The following is a 12,617-nucleotide window of genomic DNA, read 5'->3' as shown; positions in this document are numbered from 1 at the left end:
ATTGTGAAGTGTTATTTTCACCATAACCATTCAGTTTCATAACAAATCTCCCGAGTGTACAACTCAGTCTCTGATGAATTCAAACTGATGTCTTTGAAAAGATTCAAAAACGCATTGAAACATCAATATTTAAATGAAATTCAGTGTACACCCATTAACTAGTGGAATATTGCAATTGTTATGTAAACACAGGTAGTTTTATAGTAGGGGAGCCCACGATGCAAAATGGGGATTTACTCGAGCGTCATAGAGACATATTAGGTTGCAAAGCTTAGATGATAAGAAGAAAAAATGTTATATAATATATATCATTTCATCGATGGGGAAAGCGGCTATAGATTTTTAAATATGTGAAAAAATACTGTTGCATGGAGATACTCGAGCGCGTCGTAGCATCAATGTCCTACGTATTTTTAATAATTTTCGTATGTTAATCTCATCGTTTGCATGATGTGGGTGGTTGTAAGTAAGGGTAAAAAGTGAAAAGAAAAAAAAATTAATCGAGCGCGTCAGATTTTCTAAGGGGGTGTTTAGTGCAACAAAAAAAAGCTCTCGTTCAATAATCTGACGATTTCGATCTGACGCAAACTCGCGGCCATTATTATAATGTGCAAAAAAATTCGCCATTTTGAAACACTCAAGCGCGTCAGATTAAGATATATATCGTTCATCTTCATGTTCTAGACGAGCTGTCTCATAATCTTACGATTAAGAGGGATTCGCCAAATCTGCCAAAAAAAAAAATTTTAATATTTTTTGAATTATTGAACTTAATTGATTGAAAAGCTCAGGAAATAGCATGCAAATAAATAAGTGCATGTTTTTTAAGTAGAATACTTGTATTTATAAGAAAATAATTAAAAAAAAAGCTCAAAAAAATTCAATTTTCAATAATCAATTGATTGATCATCATCTTCATCTTTATCACGAACGATTCTCTGTGATCACCTGTGATCACATGGCAACAGAATGCAGAGTGGGGACGGAGTGAGAGAGTAATAGATAGAAAAAAAGTGAAAGAGGAATAGAAACTCGGAGAGGGAAATATAGGTATCACACAGCTGCACGCATTAAACTTCAAAATAAAAAAAATCTGCTACGCTCGAGAATGTCAAAATGACGTTATTTTTTTACAACTTTGCTGCCCTCTGCTCTCTTTACATCGCTCTCAAACTGTCAGATTACTGGAATATACACTTTTTAGCATGTAATTAACTCACCCTAACTTAATCTGACGCGCTCGAGAATTTCTGATGATAATTTTTTTTTACTAATCTGATCCTTTATCCTCCACGGGCGGCCTTATATGTGGGGCTCATATTTGGTGGAGATGCTTAACCGGGTAAAGGTATTCCCCTGTATATTAATCTGCCGCGCTAGTAAATCCCGAAATCCCCGCTTGGGCTCCCCTATTATTATTTTATTGTATGCCAAATTGAAAAATTTTCTCCTAGGATGTGAAATTGTTAATCAAGCCCAGGTAGTACAAGTGTATTTTGAACATATCACATCAAAGAACGGGTGCCTGGGTAAATATATCCAGAAGTTCACCAAAAACTCTTGAGATCAATATCCAACAGTAGTTATAAAGATTAGTCTTAGAAAATCAATATAACGCAGATACATACTTTTCTAAAGTAAATATTTATTTTCGCACAACTTGAAATTTCGTCGCTTTTTATCGAGTGCACAGTGTTTTTAATGATATACCAAAATATCAGTTTGTACCTCAATGGTGAAACTAGTAGGTAGTTACTCAATATGATTATTCTTGGAATATTCGTAAATAAATAAGTAGGTATGTGGAAAATGAGAAATAAAAATTTCTATTTTTCTTCCATTTGTATTTGCAATGCATTAACGTTAGTTACGTTAATGCATTTCTACCTATAAGAACATCTTTAAACGAATACAGTAAACTAAATTTTGGGCATTTTTTGCAATGACTTTTGACAATTTAATTTTTGAAGTCGCCGCGAAACTGCCCTGAGGTCACAGTATTCCATAAGATTTGAAAATACAGAGTACACTAAAAGATATACTGTACACTATGTTTTGAAAGCTGAGGCAAATAAATGGAAAGGAAAGAAGAAAATGAAGGCCAAATGTTTAATGTCACCAGCTAATGTGTGTAGAGCATTGATTGATTTATGATATTTAGTTTGTAAAGATGAGTTGTAGAGTTAAGTAAAACTGCGTAAATAAAGATGGCTCAGAAATTTTCTTCATTCTCCGAAATTTAGGGTTTATTGTATTCGTTTGAAAATGTTCTTATAGGAGGAAATTGTCGTGATGTTACGAATACAAGTGATAAGAAAACATAGAAAGTTTTATTTTTGATTTTTCATGATGATCTCCTACAACGTAGACTACATCCATCAATTTATTGAAAGTAGGTATGTATTTGGTACTTACTGCTGCAATTTGTATATCTAATTTTGGATTTTGAATGAATTTTGTGTGAAAATGAAATATACTGAACTAAAATTCATAGAAATTTTAAGTCTTCATCGGAACAAACATAACAACTCATACAAATTTATAGAAACTATGAGTTTTTCCAGAATTTTATGGGTTTGACTTCTTTCATATCATTATGTTTTCATTGCAATTGAGTTAGTTTGAGATCCTACACCATCAAACTTGACGAATACAGTAATGACCTTGATGAAAGGAGGAACTGCAAATTTTCCCAAAAAAATGGAAACATTTTTCATTTTTAGTTCTGTATATAGCTTTTTTTACTGATGTACAATAATTCATGCCACTAGAATTTCGTGATTGAATTTTTTCTTATATAATTTTCTAATTTTAGGTGCTATGAACAACTTGTCATTACAGCCACCGATAAACTGATCGGTATAGATATACTTGCCGTCATTTTTAATAAGCGTTGCCACCTGCTGTGTTCACAATTTCTTGTCTCAATTTCAATTCGTTAAAAATTTCAATATCAATGATATCACAGTAAAATTAACAATTTCGAGTGAGAACATCAACACAATCATAATTCCTGTGTTCCAATTCAATGTTTTAGTTCTAGCTTCAATATATGATTTTTGGAAAGATCATTATGCATTCTTCCTGCATGTCTTCTTAAATCAGCTTTCCTTCGAAACATCTGCCCACATCTGAGACATTTGAAACATTTAGGTTTTCCACAATCGAGACTAATATGTCTTGTGAGAGATGCACGTTTTTCATACTTCTTGCCGCATTTTGAACAGGTCAGTGTCTCTACAAAATATAGGTGTATGAGAGACATATGGAAATGAGTATTTGAAACAACTGAATCTGAGATGTCAAATGTAACAATTTTAATGTATATTGTTCAGTTTGATCACTGACACTTTCCGAAATGGTCACTTGTTATTTTCTAGGCATCGTACCTTGTTACATTTTCTTGTTAACATGGGGAATGATTTATATTTTTATGAGATGAAACGAGACGATGACATGCGAGTTTGCAAAAAGTAGATTTTATATCAATACACACACAGGATCGTCTGGGAAGAAAACGGAAGACCTGCTCAATAGAGCAGGGATTGGAAGGGAACAATTATAGAACTACTCACTGGACATTGTCCACTGAGAAAACAACTGAACAAAACTGTGTTATAAAGGCGCCAAATATTATTACGAGTAAACTCAATTTTTCTCAGTGATATTATTCTGTATAATAATAATAATTTAATATTCACTATAATATAAAATATTCTTGGGTAGATAACATAACGAGCTAAGTAAATAGATTATGCTAGGTCTTAAAACCAATTCTTCCACATAAACCACAACAAAAATGAATAAACATTCAAGCTATAGTTACACCAGGATACATATTGAACACAAATATAATCAAGGAATATTAAGAAAAAAATTTGTTTCATTGCTTCTCAAAGAAATGTTTTTTGGATATTTTTTTGAAAGTGTGAATTGATGAAGAAAACTCGGGAACATCCATCATAAATTTCTTCAATGTGTGCAGGAATGTGGATCATATTTTTCCTCCGAAGATTGACGTTGAGCACATCTGTGCTATACATCTTCCTAATAAATTTTCGGGATTTCAGTATTTTTAATGTAAAACGTGAGAGCGTGTAATTGGCGTCGTTATACATACACAACCATCCCGCGTCCTTCAGCTTATGTGAAATTCTTTCTCTTCTCTTAATGTGATACATCATTCGGAAACAACAATTTTTGACTTTATGGATACGACGTATATCACTACAGTCTAACATGTATCATAAACAATGTCACAGTGATTGAAATGTGACAATATCATAGTATTGCTAAACATTTTCTTCACTTCCAAACTTAAATACACCAACTTCAACGACGCGTAGACCTTTCGAAGTGTTTTCGTAACATGTTCTTTAAAACTCAATTTAAAATATGTGAGTAAACTTCAATTTTTGCAGCTGTCACTGAAAGTCAGCATATCAGCCCCTAAAATTGTCTGCATTTCAATCGAAGCTTTATGTTTTTGAGTATCGTTACCAAATAATACAACAGAAGATTTATTACAATTTATAGATAAAAGAAGATCATTAGAAAAAATAGGAAGTATTTCTAAATAACGATTGATTTTTTCTTCAGCTTCTCTCATATTTTCCAATTCAAATGCACATATAGTAATTGCAATATGTCAGATGATTATGAAAATTGGAGATATACAATGTATATAAAAGTGGCCCCAATACATTACCTCGTAGAATCACATGGTGAACTACTATGCTATTTGATATTTCATTTTCTTTTTTGACATACTGATTTCGGTTTGATAAATATGATATGAGAAAAGAACAAGCAGAAGTAGTCAAACCAATAAAATGTAAAATTGCAGTTAATATTTGATGATTTAACGTGTCAAATGCCCTAGAATAATCAATCGATACCAAAACACTCATCTCATTTTTATCTAATCATTTTACCTATATCTTGAAGTTTTGACATTTTGGAATACTTATTTCTCACACAGGTCAAACAAACGAATCATTTGCATTAAATTTGCAAGTGGTAAGTGAGAAACGTTGACGTTTGAGATGATGTAGAGCAGTTATTTATAGATGTTTCAGATGAAAATTATAGATATCCAAGCATTGGGCGTTTTTGCAATATTTTCCATTATACATAAATTGAAGTATGTGGACTTTGAGTGCCTACAACATAGCATTGATCATGACAAAATTGAATGGGTATACATAATTTTCATAATCTATGAGTCAATTTCACCAAACGCTCATAGCGATTACATTTACAAAAGAACTTCGAAAATTTTCTAAGATATCATCTCAAGTATCCCTATTTTGAAAGATAACTATATATAGAAATATTATACAGCCGTAAACATTGTTGCCAGGTTGTGATTCTATATATTTTGTCTATTATGAAATTTTAGTCTTTTGGACAAAAACAAAAAGCAAAAAAATTACAAAATGTAGAAATGCCAATAACCTTGATATATAATAGATATACTCCCATTCAAATTATGCTCTGAATTGGTGTAGTAAAACTCAAAGATTATTTTACATGTCAATGATGTTCATTTACAAAATGACAAAGACTAATAATGAATTTCATGTAGCTAGAACCAAAACCAAAAATTCAATGAAATCATTATTTTTCAAGGAATTGAAAGATTTCAACGAACTCCCTCAAGACACTACGAGTAAATGCTCAGCCACTATCAGAAGTTCCATAAATCAGCTGAAAAAACATATAAGGTCACCGAATATTTGATTTTATTTGTTATTTCAAATTTCTGTTCTTCTTAGCTTTATAAAATAAATACTTTTATACACTTATAAAATACTTTTATCTTTCCTTTTATACACCTACTTTCAGAAGTATTTTTCAACAGATTGATATAAAAATTGTTTTTATAGTAGAAACTATGATAATTGATGTATTTACATTTTTTGTATATTGACAATTTTCACACATGTATCATAAATTTTAGGATTTGTATGTATATTAGTAATTCCTACCTCAAATAATTCCTACTTCTGATGGCAAACTTTGGTTCAACAAAAATTGCGACCAAGCGATTCAGAGGTTATTCCAAAATAACGTCAAATAATGAATTGTCCTCATTTTGAAACAAAATAATCTGTTTTACATAAGGGGATCTTTTAGTTTTTTCATTATCAAATGATAATTTGTCAAATATTCCAGGGTAATGAATCGTCAGTCTCAAAACTCAAACAAATCCAACATGATATGAAACTAGCTGTATCTGTTGAGCAGACAAATTTCTCATGATATCCACGTTGTTGCACAATCTACACTTCTGAACAATATTCTGAGAATATTTTTTGTGTGATGTTATTCAACTTTGATAACAATCCCAATTATTATATAATAGAATTTCTGAACATTCGACAATGTTACAATACAAAGAAACTCTTTATGAGCAAGCGCAGTCTAGAAAGTTTTTTCAATAAGTAACAGTTTGTGAAACAGTTTATTGAGTAGGTATATCATAACCCTGTCAAATAATATGACCTGAATATTTTTATTCTACAGTTGTTTCTATTGAAGTTATTTGTTCACAAAACAGAACGATTTATTTAAGAGATAACTTCAATAGGTTATGACCCTGATTTATTGAAGTTATCTCTTAAATAAATTGTTCTGTTTTGAGAACAAATAACTTTAATATTTTTGTATTTTTTTAGAAGTAAAAACAACAACCAGAAATTAATATAATATCAAAAAACTCATTATGACACTTAATATCATCGTATCATAGAACATATTTTGCTTGACCAAGTTTTTACTCTAACAGTTTCTACGAAAAACGCCTTGGTTCATCAGAACTTAAAATTCATTCAATCTGAATTTGATCAAATACTTGATAATAAAATGTTTCCCATCATGGTTGACAACAGTTCTGTTTTACATTATGTAATAAGAAATGTATATGAATCATAATAAAATCAATATTCCTTTTGTACATTAAAAGTATCTTCACATCAAAATCAAACGTATATCATTACCAAATATATTCAAATAGGTATTATCTTGTGTTTATGCCTATAATGTGACTTCAAACCCTCACTTCTTTTGCACGAAAAACCACAGTCCTTCAATGAACAAAAAAATTGGGGTTGTTTGTTGCATTCGAATTTCAAATGCCTGTAGAAACTCTTCTTCAATTTATATGTCTTGCAACAAACATCACATGAAAAACCTGAAAAAAAATATTAATGCATTAAAAACTGAATGGTTGTATTTTTCGAAACAAAATTCATATACACTATATAATAAAACAATTTCATTCTAATGCAATATAGTCTCATCTATCATTCCGTATTGTATAACATTTGCAAAATATTCAAATTTATACCTATCTCAGAAAAGTAGTCATTCATTGAGGTGACAATTTTTTGGAATCGACATATTCTATTTCAAATGTCGTGTTTCTTTTGTAACGAAACTCCGCTGGTGAGGGTGTACCATTTCGTCGACTACATATTTTGTGTTCATTTTAAATCACTTGATAATATCCGCTTTACTCCATGCATAAGTTCTTTCAATTTTTCTAGAATGGCAGTTTGCATTATCCATCACAATTAGCCATTTTCCTTTTCTAGAAAAGGACTTTAATCCGGCAGACCAGCCTTCTAAAAATGCTTTTCCACACCAGTGTTTTAATTTGATAGTAAAAACAACACAAAATTGTCATTACTGCTCTTTTTCTTCTGATTCACTCTTTTTCTTCCTCTGTATCAAATCAAAAAGGTATGGAAAACGATTTTCATCATCAAGAAGCTGTTGAAGTCTTCCAAAACCATGTTTTTAGATATCAACTCCAGCGTGAAAAACCGTTTTTAGAATCAGTTTGAAGTCTACAATTGCAAAACTAGTTTGAAAACTTTTTTATACTTTCTGTAAAAGTTCAAAGGGTACTCTGGTAATTACCTTCCAAGTCTTACCCTTTCAATTTCCTAAACCAGTAAATCAAATATCCACTCAAATTCATATTCTTCCATGAAAGAGGATATACAGATTATTGATTAGTAATGTATGAGGAGTGTATTTCCTGTGACATGAATTTGAATGTTGTTCTTTTGCCTCATTTTGTTGAATAGAGATAAAATATTTTTTCTACTCTCTCCATTTCACGTGAATGACAGCAGGAAGGTAATGGCTTATTTAGAATACACTGTATTCTAAATTAATGACGGCCACTTCCGTAAGAAATTTAAAAAAATGAGATATGTAACATTTACTCTGATAAATAAGATCTCATGAATACATGCAATTGTCCAAAAGCCAAAATCAGTGCATTTTTTCTCCAGATTCTCTGTAAAATCGAAATAAAAATCACATTTTCAGTAAATTTATTGTTCAACAGTTTGTCGGTTGGTAATGAATCTAGTTATATCTGGGAATCAACAACCACTTGATTATGAGCTGTCATTCAGTATCTCATAAAAATTCAAAATGAGGGATCAAGAAATCTGGGCTACCACACAAGATATTACCGGGTAACAAATATTGCGATGAATAATTTGTTGTCAGCCAAATTAAGAGAAAATTACGGATATAATTTCGAAAATTCCATGAGTCGGAGAGAGAAGAAAAACATAACCCTGTTTTCTGAAAACGTTATCGGCAATTTACTCCATGCTGAGAAGTACTCTGAATATCAAGAAAAATATGGACATCAGCAAAAATTCTAAATCACGTGCTCTCTGAAACAGAAATCTGAGCCATAATCTCAAACAAATATATTGTACCATTTCTTTCCACTATCAGTCGTAGAAAAAGTATAGTACGCAACTCGAGGATAAGGCCAATTACGTCTGCTCGGGAGTTATCGCACTCGGCTAACGCCTCGTGCTTACAATATTCCTACTCGGTACGTAATATACTATTAAATTGAATGGAAGTATGCTTACTTTGAGAATTTCTTCAACTGTTCTCTTCTCTCACACTCACGACCGTTTTCGACGAAATATTATATAAGGGGAGTGACCGTCACAAATAGAGGCAACCACAATAATACTGCGGTTTGCCTATTGAAAATGAATACAAAATGAAAAACACCTGGGTAAAAAAATGATAATAACTTTAAATCAAATTCAAAAGAGAGGTAAAGACGGAACACAGAGTTTATTGAGTTTAAGCAGTCCATTCGTGTTTGTCTAATGAAAATTAAGATTTCTTTCCAAAATATTTTTCTCTACAAAAATCACAAATGTGCAATCAATAAAGGTTTCTTTTGAATCCGAAAGACTGAATCAATTTAATTTTGAACTTGATGACTGCCAGTCTTTAATGGGTCTGTTGACTTATTCAGCGAATATCAGTTTGCTTGACGCGTACATTTGTATAACTAGATGTTCAAAAATACGAAATTATTGAGACAGTGTGACAATATTCCAACTTCAACTTTAGGGTTGAATGTAGCACTTTTTTTCTCAAAGCTATCACAGGCAGTCCTGAATTTATTTCATTCATGTATCTTAACTATACCTGAGACAGTGTGGAAAAGATGAAAGGGGGCGTTTGAACAATATCAACGTGATTAGTCAACTAGCCTCTGAAATTCACAAAAAAATAGTATATCACCGAATATTTTTGGGATTCCAATTGAATACTGGAGTTTTAAAATTATCACACCACATAACAAATCTGGAAAGTTAAAAGTCGTGTAACGATAATGAGGAGAATTTGCCAATTTCAATGGATCATTAAATTCATCTTGTCCAATCCTCAACCAAACATCAGCCGCCCTGTATTAACTCAAAGTATCAGTGAATGGTGAACAACGGATTTTCGTTACAGTGAAATGGACACTTTGTATTTGTATAAAAGTCAGCATTACTTTTACGTTTACGTTACCGAACTTCTGAATGTTTTTCGAAACTATAACTGAGGTATCGGTATCTGTAGAGTAAGGAGGGTGAGTGTAAGCCCATAGCACTTAGGCCACATGTGACCCATCGTACATCTTCCCGAGGAGTTGTCCTCCTAGGTAATCGTCCATCCTGTCCTCTCCAGAAGGTGGACAGGTCACTAAGAGACACTCCTTTATATCGGCAGGTGTAGGCCAAGACTCGCCGAACACACCCTCTCTTATTGGCGATAACTCCGGACACTCGCATAGGACATGCCTGACAGTTTCAATTTCCTGTTCACACATCCTGCATAGAGGTGTATCTACTACCCCAATATTATACAGGTGTTTCCTTAGTTGACAGTGGCCAGTCAGAAATCCTATGGTTAAGCGTAGATTTTCCTAGTCATCGGCAGATACTTCTTCGGCGCCAACTTCCCAGGTTCGCCCAAGGTGATCCTGGCAAGATTACATCTTTCGATTCCATCTCATCTCTTTAGGGATTGAGCATGGCTAGTTCCGCAATTGTCGAAGTCATTAGGCCGTATGTGCCACTGGGTCCTAAAATTCTCAGTCCAGCCGCTTCCTTGGCTAAAGAGTCGGCAAAGCGATTACCTTTTCTCCTGTCGCACCATTTTACTATAACTGAGGTAAATGAACCGGTATAATAATGAAGAGTAAGATTAACTTGGAATTAAAATACTGAAAAAGTTCCAATCCCTTTTATTTAAAAAACTTTATAAAACTCTGTCTTGTTTCATTTTCTGGTATTCCTGTGGATGAATTTTGTAAAGGTGTTTCTGGTAATTATATGGAGTGTAAGTTTTTTGATTCATTCGACACTTTTCCAAAGTACATTTGTGAATACGTTCAACTCCACAGTCACGTTGAGTGTGAGCGTAACAAGAAGACTTTTTTTTGTATTTCTTTCCACACTTTTCACATCCGAACAATTTATCTGGAAAATCGAAAGACATATTAGTTCAAATATTGAGTATGATACAACTTTGTCTTGAAACCATTGTTTTCATGGTAACTAGGACAAAAATTCTATTGATCATTGTAGTAATTGACTGTAATTCATTTCAAACCGTTTTTGTCTTCAAAATTCTTCCCATTAAAATGTGATGAAACAATTAGAAGAATTATGGTTTGTTCGAAGTTGGTCGACAATTTTTCGTGATGTATTTCATCAGTTCGGACTTCCATTGTCTAATATGATATAAATTGATTTGAATTGAAATCCTTGAAAAAATATATAATTAAAAATTTTAAAGATTAACCGAAAAAATAACAATTCTATTAAACATAAAACTGAAATCACAAAGAAATAACATGCAAGCAACAACCAAAAAAAAAATAAAAAACTACTTGTATTAATATTTCAATTTTTTTATTGTTTTTCGTTGTTTCTTGTATGTTATTTCTTTGCAATTTCAGTTTTTTGTTTAATAAAATTGTTGTTTTTTCGTTTGATCCTTTTATTTTTTTTTACATATTCTTTAAGGGATTTCAAATCAATTTATATTATATCAGACAATGGAAGTCCAAACTAATGAAATACAATGATTAGAAAAATTATGTGATTTTTTCCATAAATCCTGTGCTTTATAAATGCCTTACTTGAGTTTTTTGCTTTCGAAGTGCTGTTTGGGGCGAATTGTGTTATATATATTGGCAGCTATATTACTGAAAGTTTGCAAGATATTTATTTTATTAAGTAACAAAGCGAATGAGTAGAATATTCATGAAAGCAATTAATTTCAAAATAAACTATTCATAAAGATGTGCAGACCATGCATTGAAGTTACTTTTAAATACAAGCTGGAAAAAAAGGCCTATCGAAACAACTATAGTAGTAATAAGTGTTCAATAATAGTTTCGTTCTTAGCAAAACTAATTGATTGCCTTAGGAACCTAGTATTGGGCATTATAAACATTCCTAGGAAGGTGATGAGACATTCATTTATGAAATATATTTTATAAATATTCCATCTGGTATCACGAAATAGGAAATTGTTCGATGGGTGACACTCCTTCCCAAAAGCAGTGAAAGAAATCGTTGACAAAAATATTTCAGAAAAGTGTTCGTAGTGAAAAAGGTAAAAATGTACTTACGGTAACTCCATTGAAATATCTTTTCATATGGAATACAACAAAATGTATACTCAAAATCAGTTGATGAATCATGAAGGTATTTAAAAGTACGTATTCATACAAGAAATTTGAAAAACGATGAAGAATCGGTAAATTTTAAAAATATAACATTGACAATGAATAAAATCATATATTCAAACTGAAATCAATATAAGGAGATGCAACTTTTATCCTTAGTAGTTTTGGATGTTTTTCTAATGACAAAACACAAGCACTACAGGAAAATCTTTGAGTCGCTCTAAAAGCGGTGCCTGTGCCTGTCTTAATGATCCCAGAAAAAACAATCAAATAATAGGGTTCAATTTGGCAAGTCTTCCGATCAACAAATGGATCCCTTTGTACCAATCCTCGATCAGACAACATTTGATGAAATAGAAAAGAAAATATTAATGATATTATTGTGAATATACATATGAGAACGCGAGTTTGTGAATAAATGTGTGGTTCAAACAATAGATGAAATTATAAGTAGAATTTGGAACTTTCTGACGTGAAATGAAGCTATTTGAAACACTTTTCTCTCACCAGAACATATATTCTATATTTCGACGCGCGTTTCGCTAACCAACCTAGCATCATCAGGAGATAACTAAGACAGCATTTTTATTCT

Source organism: Leptinotarsa decemlineata, unplaced genomic scaffold, assembly GCF_025532065.1.
Source record: "Leptinotarsa decemlineata unplaced genomic scaffold, Ldec_3_MD MMD2_tig00000133_RagTag_RagTag, whole genome shotgun sequence".
Lineage (NCBI taxonomy): Eukaryota > Metazoa > Arthropoda > Insecta > Coleoptera > Chrysomelidae > Leptinotarsa > Leptinotarsa decemlineata.
This window is presented reverse-complemented; position numbering follows the sequence as displayed.